The sequence below is a fragment of the Rattus norvegicus genome, chromosome 3 (assembly GCF_021556685.1).
Source record: "Rattus norvegicus strain SHRSP/BbbUtx chromosome 3, alternate assembly SHRSP_T2T, whole genome shotgun sequence".
Classification (NCBI taxonomy): Eukaryota; Metazoa; Chordata; class Mammalia; order Rodentia; family Muridae; genus Rattus; species Rattus norvegicus.
Window position 1 is genome coordinate 78,159,983 of NC_141536.1, and position 15,309 is coordinate 78,175,291.

The window sequence follows — 15,309 nt, forward strand, 5'->3', positions numbered from 1 at the left end:
GTAGGAGTTTCCTGGAATTAGACTTTATGTTTTCCTCCCAGGAAAGGACATGTCACCTGAACATGTCCCTGTGGGGAGAAATTGATAGACTTTAAAATCCCTGCACACTGACCATAGGAACACATGACACTCCTTTCACAGAATTATCAACCAACACAGAATGACTGCTCCTATAAAATAAAGATCACTCAGGGGCCACCTTCCCGTCTAGTATGCCACAGCTGGTGCAGCCTGAGGCCCTTGGCTGCAGACAGCAGAAGCCCCACCAGCCAGCTCACACAGGAGATCCTGTGGAGTTCACACACCTTATGAATTCCTGAAGGACCAGGGAAACAAGCAGACCTGGGCAGCTGAGTCTAGCTGGGTCTTCGCCTATCCCAGGTCCCTTAAGGACTCTTCTCTTGGAAGTCCCCTGCTTCTGACCCATTTTCTTACTGCTAAGACAGACTATCTGACAGGAACAGCTTAAGATTAGACAGGTTCATCATGGCCAGGGAAGGTGTGCTAACTGTAAAAGCAGGAACATGTTCATGCCTTGTTGACACGGGGAACAGGAAGCTCTGGGCCAGATTCAGAGGCTGGTCAAATGCTCATGTTTAAGACCCCCATCCTCCAGGCAGACCCCATGTCCCAAAAGTTCCATGAGCTCCCAGAGGAGCTGGGAACCAAGAGTTCAAGTACATGAGCCTGTGAGGGACATTTCCAACCCAAACCATAACAGGACTGAATGTTTAAGGTTCCTCCCAGTCTGCCCAGAAGGATCAACACATCTGCCCTGGTGTTTCCTTAGAAATGGTCTTGAACAATGGGATTGATAGGAACTGTGTCGTGGGCACACCATACTGCCAGGGAGGAGGAGGCACCTGGCCTCAGTGTTGCCATTTCTGTGATGTGGGAAGATGTCTAGAAGAGAACTGGAAGGGTATGAATAGAGCCGTCTGTACATTAGCATTCGATTCTGTAGGCAAGTGGTTTAGATACAGACGGACTCCAGATCGGCCTTCTCAAAGAATCTCAGTTAAAAACGAACTCCACTTATTTGGCAGCTCTCAGATTTAATTCCTTGTTTCTCTGTAGTATAGTGTTAGTTTTCCAACCTGATGCAATGTAGAATTACCTGGAAAGAGAGTCTCAGTGAGGGATCATCAAGATTAGGTTGGCCTGTGCGTGCATGCGTGTGTGCGTGCGTGTGTGCGTGCGTGCATGTGTGTGTGTCTGCTGTTGTATTTTATAAACCGTGCAGTGGTGCTGTGTGGTGTGGTGAAAGGGAGCGTCTGGGCAGGCCCATACATAAGTGTTCTCCCTGAGGAATCAGCCACAGTACAGGCTTAGTATAAAAGGGAGTTTATTTGGGACCTGGTGAAGGGGTAGAGGCAAAGAATGGGGACAGAGGAGGACAGAAAAAGAGAGGAGAGAAAAAGAGGGGAAGAGGCCAGCCAGGGACACATGGGGGAGAGAGAGAGAACAGGTAGAGAGAGAGAGAAAAAGAGATGGAGAAAGAGAAAGAAACCTGAGCAGCCCTTCTATGCCTGGCTCCAAGCTTAGCTACCTGGCTGTTGCCGGGTAACTGTTGGGCGGAGCCTAGAGGAAATGCTAACATCTACGAGGGATTGTCTTGATTACATGAGTTGGTGTGGGAAAGATCCAGCTTACTGTGGGTGGCACGATTACCTAGGCAGGGGACCTTAATTGTATAAGTATGAGAAAGAGCTGAATATGAACAGGCATACACCTCTCTCCCTCCCTCCCTCCCTCCCTCCCTCCCTCCCTCCCTCCCTCCCTCCTCTCCTCTCCCTCCCCTCCCCCCCCCCCCCCCTCTCTCTCTCTCTCTCTGCTCTTGACTGTGAAGATGGCTTGAACCACTCAAGCTCCTGCTTTGACTTCCCTGGTATTATGGTCTACAACTTGGAATTGTGAACTAAAAATCTACCTCTTCTCCTTTAAGTTTTTTTAAAAAAAAACAAAAAACAAAAAAACAGGGTACTTTATGATAACAGAAACTGGATCTGAGTACAAAATAGCCCATGCCTGTGACTGCTGTCTGTTCATACAAGATGTAATGAAAGCTCAGACCTTTGCTGAGGACCTCCTACAGGCCAGGTTCCTTACCCTATTTAATCCTGAAACGTCCGTGAGGTGGATGTTACTATGCCCACTTCACAGATAAGGACACAGGCTGTACATAGCCTCCCTAAGACTAAATTCACCCAAAGAGTTAGAAGGTGGTAGCCTCAGCCACTCCATCATCATCCGGATATGTTGAACCACTCTGTGACCCACAGCATGCCACAGAAAAGAAATGCCATGGTCTTTTGACTGCTGACTATTTTTCTTTCTTTGACTTCATTCTGCTTCAGTGGGTAGCTTTTTATGTGTTCTTAACAGTACAGAACAGACCAGGGAAAATGATGAGGTGCCATTTATTATCTTGAGCACTAGGGGGCAGCAAGAGGCCACGTGTGTGGAGCCTCGCCTCGCTGATTCTCAGGTCTGGGAATAGGAGTGGAGTTTGGGAGGAAGAATGCCCTGAATTTCCAACATCCTTATTTTTCTCATAAAACAAAACAAAAACAGAATACCACAGATCAGGTTTCTTCTCCAGAGCCAGTTATGGGGAATCATTAAATCAACAAATGTTAATTAGATATTCGTTAAGCCAATTCCAGCTCAGATGTGGTTGCCCCCAACAGAGCTAACAGTCTGGTAAAGTGCAGGAACAATGGGAAGCGACTGTGGAGAGGGCTGCGGAGAGGAGAGGGCAGGAAGAAGCTCAAGCATTCTCGATCTCCCCACCCCCACCACCATCCCCAAGGATGGAAGGCAGCTAAGCTTTCCAGCAGATGGAACAAGAACTCCAAAAGGAGGACCGTGAGGGGCTGGATCGAGACCAGGAAGGAAAGATGCTTAAGGGGCCAGAAGCAGAATAACTGCGGTGGCTGGAACATGGTCTTAGAAATCGGGAACACGATTTCTCAGCATCCTCACCACGAACCTAAGCTTGTTGACTCGATCTTAAAGCCCCAGGGCTAAAACTACTTAGCCTAGGCTACAGAGTCTGGAAAGGCCTGGTGGGGACTTGCATTTGAGTCTGTCAGCTTGTCCTTATTATCCCAACAAGGGCAGAGCTAAGACTAGAAGCCCAAGATCCTGTGTGAGGGTCACTTCACTCTGGGAGCCTGGCAGAGGTAGATACAGTATGCAAATTCCAGTCACCGCCTGCTCCTCCTGCTCCTCCTGCTCCTCCTGCTCCTCCTTCTCTTCCCTCTCCCCCCTCTCCATCTCAGAGGACCACTTGCTTCTTCTATGCTTTTGTAAGGATCCTTGTCACTGGATACAGCATCCACCTAGACAACCCAAGGTAATCTGAATTTTAGATGCTTAATTTCAGCACAAAGACCCTTTCTCCAAGTGCTACCGTATCTCATGGTCTGGGGTGGGCGTTGTTTCCAGGAGCCCCCAGATACCAAAATCTGAGGCACACAAGCTCCTTATAGAAAGAGCTGCATGTGACCCTCACGCACCCTAGGCCTCCTGCATACCTTAAAACATCTCTGATTTCTTACAATCCTTACAACAGTGTAAACATCTGTCATGTTGTAATGTGTAATAATGACAAAACAAAAGGCTTTGCCTGTTTGGTTCACTACAGGCACAAATCTTTTCTTTTCTTTTTTCTACTTTCTTTTTTCTTGTCATTTGTTTGTTTGTTTGTTTGTTTGTTTTTAATTTTCAGTTGGTGTCTGTTGAGTCTTTAACTAGACAGTCACATTCATAGGATCCACAGATCAGAACATTATTGAAATGAGTCGATCCAAGCCAGATTATATTATATTAAAGGCAGGTTTATTGGGAAGCTGCTCTCTAGCGAGCTCACTGGCCTCATGGATTGAGGTTAGGGGAGTCGCCATGGGTAGAGAGGGAGGGGAGAGAGAAAGAGAGAAAGGGAGCTCCTGCAGAGAGAGACTAGAGGGAGAAGAATGCCAGAAACCAAAATGTCTGGATTATATATGGAAGAGCCTCTGAGGGAAGGGCAGCTCTGGGCTGGAAAGTTCTGGGTTGGGGCCAGGTATGAACTGCTGGGAAACTTAGAGGCCTGATTTGCTTTGATATGTAAAATATTTACCTCAGTCCCTTATCCAAGGTCCAAGACCGAGCGGTGGTGGGCACCATTCAGAGTGAGCTGATTACCTGGGTAGCAGTAGGTCAGGCACATAACCATGAACAGATGCCACAGATGCAGAGGCTGCGCCTGAGATCCAGCTTTGGGAACTTCCGTGACTGGAGAGCAGGAACCAGGTAGGCAGATTGGTCAGTCACCCTTTCTCCACAGGTCCCCACAGTGGGTACCCTGACCTGCTGAGCTGCATTTCCCAGCTTGACCGAACTCGTTCCAGCTTCAAGATGTGCCGCATTCTTGCTCTGCCTCAAACAAGTTTTGTACAGAAACTAGCAGTTGCAGTAAAGCCTTTCTTTTGCTCCACTCAAAGCAGGCTCAGGCTGGCTACTGGTGGAAGGTGCTGGAAGCAAGCTGTAATGGAGCCCCCCTGGAAAGAGGAAGCCTTGGCTCCTAGAGGGACCTCACTGGACCTCAAGCCAAAGCCAGCTTGGCCGTAGCCATGATGTTAGCATCCGATTTCAAAGGCGAGGCAGATTTTCCTGGATGAGCTGGACTGGGTATGCACAAGGGCCTGGGGCACACACATCTGGTTGGAGGCAGAATAGAGAGAATAGAGTGACGCAGAGGATAAGTGTAAGAGTTGAGGAAGTCCAAATGGGCTGAGGGAAACTGAAAGAGCTGAGGAAGCCCAGGGAAGCCAAAGGATGAGGGAGCAGAGAAGGCTGTAGGAAACCGATGCTATGGAGGCTGAGGGAGCCTGAACAGGCCAAGGGAGACCAAGTGAGATTGAGAAGGCTGAGAAGGATGATGAGTGATGGAGGGGATGCGGGAGGGTGAGGAGGTCAAGGGAGGCTAAGGAGACTAAGGGAGAATGGGGGAGGCTAAAAGGACTGAGGGAGGTTGAGGGAAGGGGAGAGGGCTGAGGGAGGGTGAGGGCAGGTGAGGTAAGCCAGGAGGCTGAAGAAGGCACTGAAGGAGTCCTGGGAGGCTGAGGAGGCTGCAAACAAGTTCCTTTGGGAATTTGTTGGGCGTTGTTGGGAAATTCCTGCTTCTTGAAGGGAATCTGAATCTGCACACTGATTGGCTGACTAGAATTTCAGTACTGTAGAGAGATTGGAAGGGTGTCTGTCCAGAGGTTAATCAGCTTATCTTGGGCTCGAACAGCGGGTCTTCCACATCTCCAAACCTGGTGTAGAAACTTGTTTGGTTTAGACCCCAGGACAAGGGACTGAACTGCATATTTTACATGTCAAGGCAGACCTGGCCTCCAGATTCTTCCAGCATCCCTCAGTCCCTACCTGGCATACTCTGCACCCAACCCTGAACTTTCCAGCCCAGTGGCTGGGCTGCCCTTCTCCCAAAGGCTCTTTCCCACATAACCAGCATTTTTGTCTCCTCTCCCTCTCCCTCCCCCTCTTCCCCTCCCTCTCCCCCTTCCTCTCCCTCTCCCTCTTCCCCTCCCTCTCCCCCTCCCTCTCCCTGCCCCTCTCCCTCTCCCTCTCCCTCTCCCTCTCTCTCTATTCCCCCTCACCTCTCTCTCTTCATATGGTGACTTCCCTGGTCTCCTTCCCTGAAGTCAGTGAGTTCACCTGCCAAGAGCAGACTCCCAACAAAGTTTCATTTAATATAATATAATATAATATAATATAATATAATATAATATAATATAATAATCTGGCTTGAATTGGCTCCTTTTTTATCAAAACTAACACCTTGTGGCAATAAATTAACAAAACAACAACAAAAACTAGTAGACTACTAGCTTAGCAGGCAACCAGTGTCTACCAATCCCAAAGCAAAACAGTCACCTGACAGCATCTTGAGCCTATAAGAAAGCTTCCCTCCGCTCCTTGTACCCGCCTCTCTGATGCTTCCTTGCCTTGAATTATGTTTTCTGTTCTTTAAAACTATAAAACTCAGTGAAACTGCTTCCATATTAAAACATGGAGTTTGAGATAAACTAAACCTGTGCTCTGGGCCCAGGTTACTCGAAACAGCTCCAGAATAAACCAGTTCTTATTTCCGTTCTGACAGAGCTTCAGTGTTTGTATTGAGAGATCTAAGGAGGGTGTTGTTGCACGGTATCCAGACTGGCAGAGCTGAGTTGGCCCTGTGATCCTGGGGCCCCCACCAGGAACAAGACTGACAGAACAGGAAAGTCCCAGGCCTTCCCAAGGCCAGGGGTCAGTACTTGGCCAGCTTCTGGGGCTCTCTTCCTCTGGGGCCAGCTTTGGCTGCTCTGAGCTTTATCTAAGGGGAACTATGGACCAGAGAGATGACTCATCAGGCAAACGTGCCTACTGCCCAAGCATGGCGACCTGAACTTGAGTTCCTGGACCCATCTTGGAATGGAAAGAAAGAACTTCTGCCCCTTTGACTTCTACATAGAATGTGTGTTTGTGTGTGCACACACGTGAACACACACACACACATAAATAAGTAAGCAAACAAATAAATCAATAATAAGAGAGATATATGCTCAACTAGCTGAAGGAAAAACCAGTGACGGGGAAAGTGCAATTTTAAGACTCTGCGTTTCCATTGGCTCATCATGACTGGTGAGTAGCATTCTTGTGTTCTGTTGATCTCACTGGGGACCAAGTTCAAGGTCTCACATATGCTGAGAAGGTGTTGGTACCACTGTGTTTCACCTCCACTAAGTTATTCAGCCTGACCTTAACTTATTCTGTAGCCAAGGCAGGGTCTTGAACTGGCCCTTTTCCTGCTTCAGCCTCCTGAGTGTTTGGGATGGCTTTTGTGATCACAGAATAGTCCTCCATTTTAGTTTTGTCAGTTGGTTGGTTGGTTTAGATGGAAAACTGATTAAGATTTTGAGTAATGTAGTCTTTAAAACATTTTTTAATTAGGTGTTTGTATGTGGCCAGAGAAGGCATTGACTCCCTTGGGGCCAGTGTCACAGGTGGTTGTGAACCATCATGCATGGGTGCTGGAACTGAACCCAAGTTTTCTGAAAGAGCAGACAGTCTTCTTACCTGCTGAGCCATCTCTCCAGCCCCGAGGTATGCAGTCTTTGACAGGTGAACTTGGAGAATAACAAATGAAATGATTCTTTACCAGCCAAGCTTTCAACTCATCCCGATGAGGGGAATGGGAGATTCTATCTCAGATGAGTAGCACCTCACCGAACACATGGGTTGTGGGGCAGCCAGAGGAAGCAGGCCAGCAAACAGAGGGTGCCTTGCCCTGCTGGCACCTGGCAAGAGCAAACCCAGGTCTGGCCTCCTTCCCTGGGTGCCTACCTCAGAACAATGCCCTCTTCTCAGGCAGTCAGAGGGATGGAGAAGGGAGCTGCCTTTTCTCTGCCCAGCTCCCCAGAGCGTCGGATCCCTACATCTCCACAAGGACATTTTTAAAGAAGATCCCTCTTTACTGTCAGGGCAACTCGCCTGAGCTGGGCGTGTTCTTAACAAGGCTACTTTATCCACCTGAGAGATACGAAGGGCTCCTCCCTCACCCCTTTGACTTTAGCTTCCCATCATGTTGACAGTACTCCCTCCTTGCTACAGTAGATCTGTACCTGCTGGACCTTGGACACTTGGTCTCAGCAGGACCCAGAAACAAGGGAAGAGTCTGATGTTTCCACCTGTGCTCCGGTCCTGGGCAGACACCTCTCTTCAAATATGTTGTCAATTCAAGGGTGGGTGGGGAGCGGCAAAGCCCAGCTCTGCTTGGATCTCTGAAGGCTCCCACTGTGACATGAACGACCGGCACTCACATGCGCTGGGCACCCCACACACAGCTGCTGGACAAAGGAAAGAAATTATAGATGCCGGACCCCAGGACACAGCCAATCCAGGCTTTGAGGTGATGTCTACGTCCCAACAGGCGTTAAAGCTAGTGTTTATCCTCTCCACCACTTACTTACTGACCCAAGCACTCAAACAAGAAAATTCCAGACCAAGAGGGGATCCAAAGTCACTGGGAATGAGCACACAGGTGCCCACATCACTCAGTGGCATGGCTCATGAAAGGCAAGGGCCCAGAGCGCTGGCTGCTCTTGCTCAGTGATCTCTAGAGAAATGAGCTTCGCTTTCCTCCGTCTGAAATGAGAAGCTCATGAACTGCTGTACCAAGGGTCTGCTGTTGTGCACATACAGAGCATCCTAACTCTACAACCCAACTCCATGCCCTGGGGCACAGGAACGAAGAAGAGGGTGGAAAGAAAGATGCTCCAAAGTGAACAAAGAAATTGCAGACGGATGTGATTCCTTTGTTAGAGGAGGAACAATCTTAAATTTCAGATGGAAGGATAAATATTCAAGAAGGGCCAAGAAAAATGCCAAGAAGCCTCAGCAAGGAGGGCTTTGCTTCAACAAATGCTCAAGCTTAGATTCAGAGGTACCATGTTCAACATAAACCTGCCTTAGAGGTCAAAATGGAAGCACACCACAGGCCTAGAAGACCATCCCGACAGACTGGTGTGTGAGGAATGACACGGTAGCTCAGAGGAGGGTGACAGCTAACCTCTCGGTGCTGAGAGGTTGTTACTGAATACTGTTCTGCTCCTAGACCGGGCATAGTCAAACCTTTCCATACAGAATACACAATACACTAATAATGCCCAGACGAGTTAAAGATTTAATGGAGTCACCAGTGCTTCTTTAGAAAATCAAACACCATGCAGAAGGATGAGAGGACACACATTAGTTTCTTTTCTCATCACTGTGACAAGTTCAGGGAAGAAAGTATGTTTTGGCTTGTGGTTTCCAGGAGCAGGGTCCATAATTGTTGGGTAGGCACAGTTCCCTGACAGTTCTGTCTAGGACAGGAAGAGCTGTCCGTGCAGCTTGTTTATATCTGGGCAGATCAAGGTGGGGCCAGAAGCAGGGATCAGATGTAACCTTCAATGCCCCTCAGGGAAAAAGAGAAACTCTGGACACCTATGGGCTAATTAGAACCCAGGAAGCTTCTCATAGGAAGACCAACATGCAACCTGGGGGAATTACCACTGCAGGAGACTGACCTCAGGTGGCATCTTCCATCCCCCCAAATCCCCTTTTCCACCCTATAAAACCTCAACCTCCCTACACATGCTCAAGCACAGTCTGTGCCCCTTCAAAGAGACTGTGTCCTCCAGACGCTCTGCCCGAAGAACAATTCCGCTTTCAGAAAGGCCTGTCTCCTTCCTTTTATCAATCCCCAGATAACACAAGTGACCTACATCCCCTGGCTAGACCCTATGTCACAGAGTTCCCCACCTCCAGAAATAGCAATGCGGACGGGACACATAAGCACATGAGGCTGCGGGAGACATTTTATGTCAGAACCACTACAGGGTTTCTCAGGTAAGGTGTAGATGCCACAGAAAATGCAGGACGGTTGACTTCATCAACACTAAAATTTTCTCTCCTGGAAAAGAATTCAGTTGTATGTGTGTACTTTATATGGTTTTTTTTCTTGTATTGCTAATAAGGCAGGAATTCATTCTCCATAGGCATTAAAGGGGAAGCTCCATAGTAGAACTACAAGCTGGCCACTTAGCCGTGAATACAAAGAACCCAGCTGAACCAACCAGTGACACCAGCCAGGGCCAGCGGCCAGTGGACAGGTTAGGGCCCAAGGCTGGTGGACCAGCCAAGGTCAGCAGTTCACAAAGTGCACCAGACATGAGCAGAGTAGAGCTTACACACACCGCCACCCTTAACTAGGTGAGCAGCACACAGCAGCCTGTGACTCCCTCCTCAGCTGGGTCACAGGGCTTGCATAGACCTGTGTGGCCCTGCCGCTTCAGCTCACAGCATTTGTAGATAACCAATCTTTTAAAAAGTTGCCTCAGATTATGACCAGTTTCTGCCATAAATCCCATAAAAAGACCCTAAAATTCCAGGCTGCAGTTTCTCTCTTTCTCCCAAGCCCCTCCCACTCCTGGGTGTTTCTCCCGTTTTCCCCATAATTTCTCATTTTCTCTTAATTTTCCTTAATAAAACCTGCTTTAGCTGTGCTCTCTCCTCCTTTGTCCGTGTCTTGATTCCTCCCTGAGGTGAGATGAAGAACCCAGGGGCCACCGTCTCAGGTTGGCTTTTGGGAGCCATTGTCAGTCTAGCAACTTAGCTCCCAGGTCAAGTCCATGTGGATCATCAGAAGTCCCCTTGCTCTTGAAGATCTGTAACATTAAGGACAGATTCAGAGTCCCCACCATGCAAGGAAAGTGTTCTACCACTGATCCCAGCCCTCTTTTCTCTTTTTATTTAGAAATTGGGTCTCTCAGAGTTGCCCACATTGGCCAGGAACACATTCATAGTCCAGGCAGGAATGAATGGATATAATATATCCGTTGGATACACACACACACACACACACACACACACATATCACAAACACAAAGCTGCTTTCCTTCTGCTTTCACACTCAACACTCTGAAGAACATTCTAAACATCAAAATATACACCAGCATCCTCAAACACCAGAGGTTTCTCCAGTAGTCACTAGCAGGCTAACTGCTTAATTCCAATACTCTACCTGGACTTTGAGTCACAGCTCACAAATGACTGCCTCCCCCGCCTCAAACTTGAGTTATGAAGAATAAGTCACCCAACTTCTCCCCAGCTTGACTATAAATTAGAGTCTCCCACGATCCCCTTTTAGGATTTAATTAGTTAGCTAGACTGGCTCACCAAATCAGGGACATATGCACTGCCATATCACGTAGGGGGAGCTGGTACTGCATAGTGAGCAGCTAGAGAGCCGCATGGGGTGCCTTGGTTTCTTTCCTATTGCAGTGACAAGACAGGATGACCAGTGTGAAGGCTGGCAGAATAGCTGAGTGCTCACATGTGATCTGCAAGAAGAAAGCAGGGGGAAGGAGGGAGGGCCAGAGGGAGGGAGGGCCTGAGGGAGGGAGGGAGGGAGGGAGGGAGGGAGACAGTTTCAAGTCTTTTGAAACATCAAAGCCCATCCCCAGTGACATACCTTTTCCAATAAGGTCTTACCTCCTAACTGTTTCCAAATTTCAAATCATCACATGGAACAAGGTCCCACAAGGTTCTGAACACAAGCCCTTGTATCCCCATGTGTTTGGGGTGCATCACCCCTCCTGTAATGTGAGCACATTCATCCACCTGAGGCTGTCTGGACTTTAGTCCTGGGGTGTTTTGGGGCAGGTCCCTCAGATAGGTGTGATGAGCTAGGGTGAGGGGTTGGGTAGAAGGTCTCAAGCCTTTAATCATGCCTTGGTAGTAAGAATGAGACTGCCCTCCTCCTGAGACTCATGATGAATGCTTGATCCCAGTTAATGGTACCATTTGGGAAGGATTAAGGCCTTGATGGAGTAGGTGTGGCCTTGTCAGAGAATGTGTGTCACTGGAGGTAGGCTTTGAGATCCCCCCACCATAACTTCACCGTAACTTTAGATCACATGTGAGCCTTCAGGCCTGTCTGTTGCCAAGCTTCCTGCCATGATGATGATGTACTCTGAAACTGTAAGCCAGTCCTTAAGTAAGCACTTTCTTTTATAAGTTGTGTTAGTCATGGTATCTCTCCACAGTAATAGAACAGTAACTAAGCCAATGTGGCTGGTGCAGCCCCATTCAGGAGCCCACACAGAGTCATCTTTTCAGAATGAAGATGGCTTTTAGTACCCAGGAAATTCCAAGAGGATCTAAGCTCTGAGACTAGAACTGGGTCAGAGAGTTAATATCAGGACCAAAGATCCTACTAGTATTTCTATTGCTTGAGAAATTCTAAGGGTTTTGGGAGCTTTCTGCCAGGAACTGGTTTGAAGACCAACACACACACACACACACACACACACACACACACACACACACACACACATTTTCTCTTGTCAATCACAATGTCACGGTGGAAAATATCAACACATTTTCCAAGTGCACATAGAATATTTACTCAAATACCATATTGCTGGGCTATTTAAAGAAACTTCAAAAATGTAAAATATTAGAAGCATTCAGAGCCCACCCTCACACAGCTGTGGAATCAAGTCAACTATCAATGATAAATGATATCAACTGTTTACAAGTGAGGCAAAAATAACAGCACAGTAATATGGCTTAATAAAGTTGTCTTAGTTGCTTTCTGTTGCTATGATAAAAACCTCAACCAAAAGCAACTTAGGGGAACAGAGGTTTATTTCAGCTTACATTTCCAGGCCATAGTTTTTCACTGAGGAATTTGGGGCAGGAACTCAAGCAGGACCTAAAGCATAAACCCTGAAGAAACACTGCTTACTGGCTCACTCTCTGCTCATGCTCAGCATGCTTTCTTATATAGCCCAAGCCTATCTACTTAGGGATGGAGCCGCCCATAGTGGACAGAGTCCTTTATACCAATCATCAATCAAAACAATCTGAAGAGACAGTTTTTCAGTTGACATTCTCTCTTCCCAGATGGCTTTAGGTTGTGTCAAGTCGACAATATAAAATTAATAAGATGTAAGTTTTCCCCAACCTGGTCCTTGAGCATGAGGAAGGGTGCTGAACTCTTACTATGAGGGGTAACCATCATTGTTGGCTTGACTGGATTAACTCCTCTAGATGTGTCTGGGAGGGTGCATTTCTAGAGAAGACTGAGGAGAGGTACAGTAACTGGGGGAACAGAGCTGCCCTGAATGTGGGCAGCATCATCTATTAGGAAGAAGAAAGGAAGGAGGCAGTCAGCAAGCTCATGTAGGCACTATTTTTCTTGAGTGCATGCACCTATTACTGCTATAATTGTCCAGGGACACCCTTTCCAGATTCTTCAGCCTTTCAACACAAACTTACACCAGTAAGTCCAGGAAACCCCAGATTTCCATCCTCAGGCTGGAGCTCCATCACTTCTTACTCTTGTGTGCTGGTTCTTTTTACATTAACAACTGGAGCCAGCCATTTGAGAAGACTGAACTTGATGCAGAAAGTGCTCCCAATGACTGGCCGGAGGGCAAGCCTGTCATGAGTTTTCACAGTTGATAACTGTGATGGCTGTTTTTCGTATTCAACTTGATTACCTCTGAAATTAGCTAGAACTGTGAGCGGCTTTTCTTGACCAAATTGTACGAAGTGGGAAGAGTCACATATCAGCATCCTTTGAGGTGGGGAGATCCACCTTAAATATGGCCACACCCTCTGGTAGCAGCCTATATAAAGAACATGGAAGAAGGAAGCACTTGCTCTCTGTCCACTTGACCTCACAATTACTGGAAAGTTCATACCTTCACTGCTTTTAGAGTTTACTTCTTTGGGATTTTGACATGTGCTGAAAACCAGCTGAGACATCCAGCCTCACAGACTGAACCAGTATTGGATTCTTGGACATTGTGTCGGTAGACAACCATTTTCGGACAAGTTGGTTCACAGACTGTAAGCCTCTCTAATAAGATCCAGAATGTGTTGTGGGACAGTGGGCCATGCCAGGAAACTTGGTAGGCTGAGCAGGTTTAGCGTCTCTGGTACTTGGGCACCCATCTAAGATGGTAGGTGCCTCCCTGCTCCCTGCTAGATTCCTGGCCCAGAAAACAGGTCCATACTCCCCATGTCAGCCACATAGCCCAGAGCAGAGTTCCCCATGCTAATGAGGAATCTAGAGGCCCTGAGGGCTTAGCCAGTAAGCGTCCCTTCCCAGACATGGCACTACAATGTGGACCATGCCCAGCTGATGTTGGCAAGACACTTAGACCCACATCAGAACTCCAGACCCAGGCCTCTCTCTCTCTCTCTCTCTCTCTCTCTCTCTCTCTCTCTCTCTCTCTCTCTCCTCTCCTCTCCTCTCCTCTCCTCTCCTCTCCTCTCCTCTCCCTGACCCCTTCTCTCTCTTTCCCCTTCCCTCTTCCTCTTGCTCATGTTGCTTTAATCTTGCTCTCCACTCTCTGCTTCTGGCTCTCTGACCACTTTGACTTTTAACAGCACTTTCCAGATCTTGTTTTCTCCACTTTCCACTCCTCCCCAACCCTGCCGCCCACCCACACCCCAGTGTTGGGGCAGAATTCAGGTCGTGTGTGTGTGTGTGTGTGTGTGTGTGTGTGTGTGTGTGTGTAAAATCATTCTGTCAGTTCCCTTCCTCTAGAGAACAATACAACACAATGATTGATGTTGGTGGGCCCAGCTCATTGTGGGTGGTGCCATCCCTGGGTAGGTGGCCCTAGGTGCTATAAGAAAGCAAACTGAGTAAGCCGTGTCGACTGAGCCAGTAAGCAGCATTCTTCTGCAGTCTTCGTGTCGGCTCCTGCCTCCAGGTTCCTGCCCTGTTTGAGTTCCTGTCCTGACTTCCTTTAGTGATGGACTATGATGTGGAAGAGTAAGTGAAGCAAATCCTTTCCTCTCCAAATTGATCACCGTCTTGGTGGTCTTTCATCACAGCGATAGAAACCCTGACTAAGGCACTCTGGTTCTGAGGCTTCAGTTTCTTGAACTGAGCAGTCACTGAGTTGTCTACACCTCCACTGTTGAATCAAAGATGGCCATTGTTTGACTACCCAGCCTCCAATTATAAAGACGATCCAATAAGTCCAGAATCGCTCAAGGTAAGCCACTCACACTGAGGCAAACAGAGCATTGAACCCATGGCTACTAAGAGAATTAGTGTAAACCGACTTCGAAAAACTTCCTGACTACTACAGCTGAGCACACATTTAACCAGTGACCTAGTGACACCTTTTCAAGCCATGAGCATAAGTTTCCCAGGAGATACATAGGAGGCTGCTATTACTGGCTCAACTAATTGGGGACAAAACACCAGAGAGCCGCCATTGCTCATCAGTGTCGGGGTAGGGAGATAATTGTGATGGAGTTGCATGCTATGGAACATTATACTGCGGTGGGACCAGATGAGCTCCTGCTGCGAGGACAGCACTGAAGAAGTTCACAACACAATGCTCACTCAGCCAAGAGCCACAGGGAGACAGGGAGGCCTCTCTAGACCGAAGAGACAAAAATGCAGTGAGCACATGTGATTGGATTCCAGGTTTTTTTTTCTTAAAGCAATATGCTACATTTTCAGGCTGACTTGCGGCTGCTGGTGTGTATACATTGTACATTAGGGCTGACTGAATTAACATCAGTGTTCTTAGGTTATGATGAGGAGGCTGTGTTGGAGGATGTCCTTGTCTTGGAAGCTTCAGGCTGAAAGTTTTAGGTACTTGTCTCTTGCTTTCTTGAGTGTTTTCGATGAAAGGAACTATGTGTAGTGAAAGAGAAATGGAAGCATGTGGCACAGTGTTAAAGACCAGCAACGGTCTG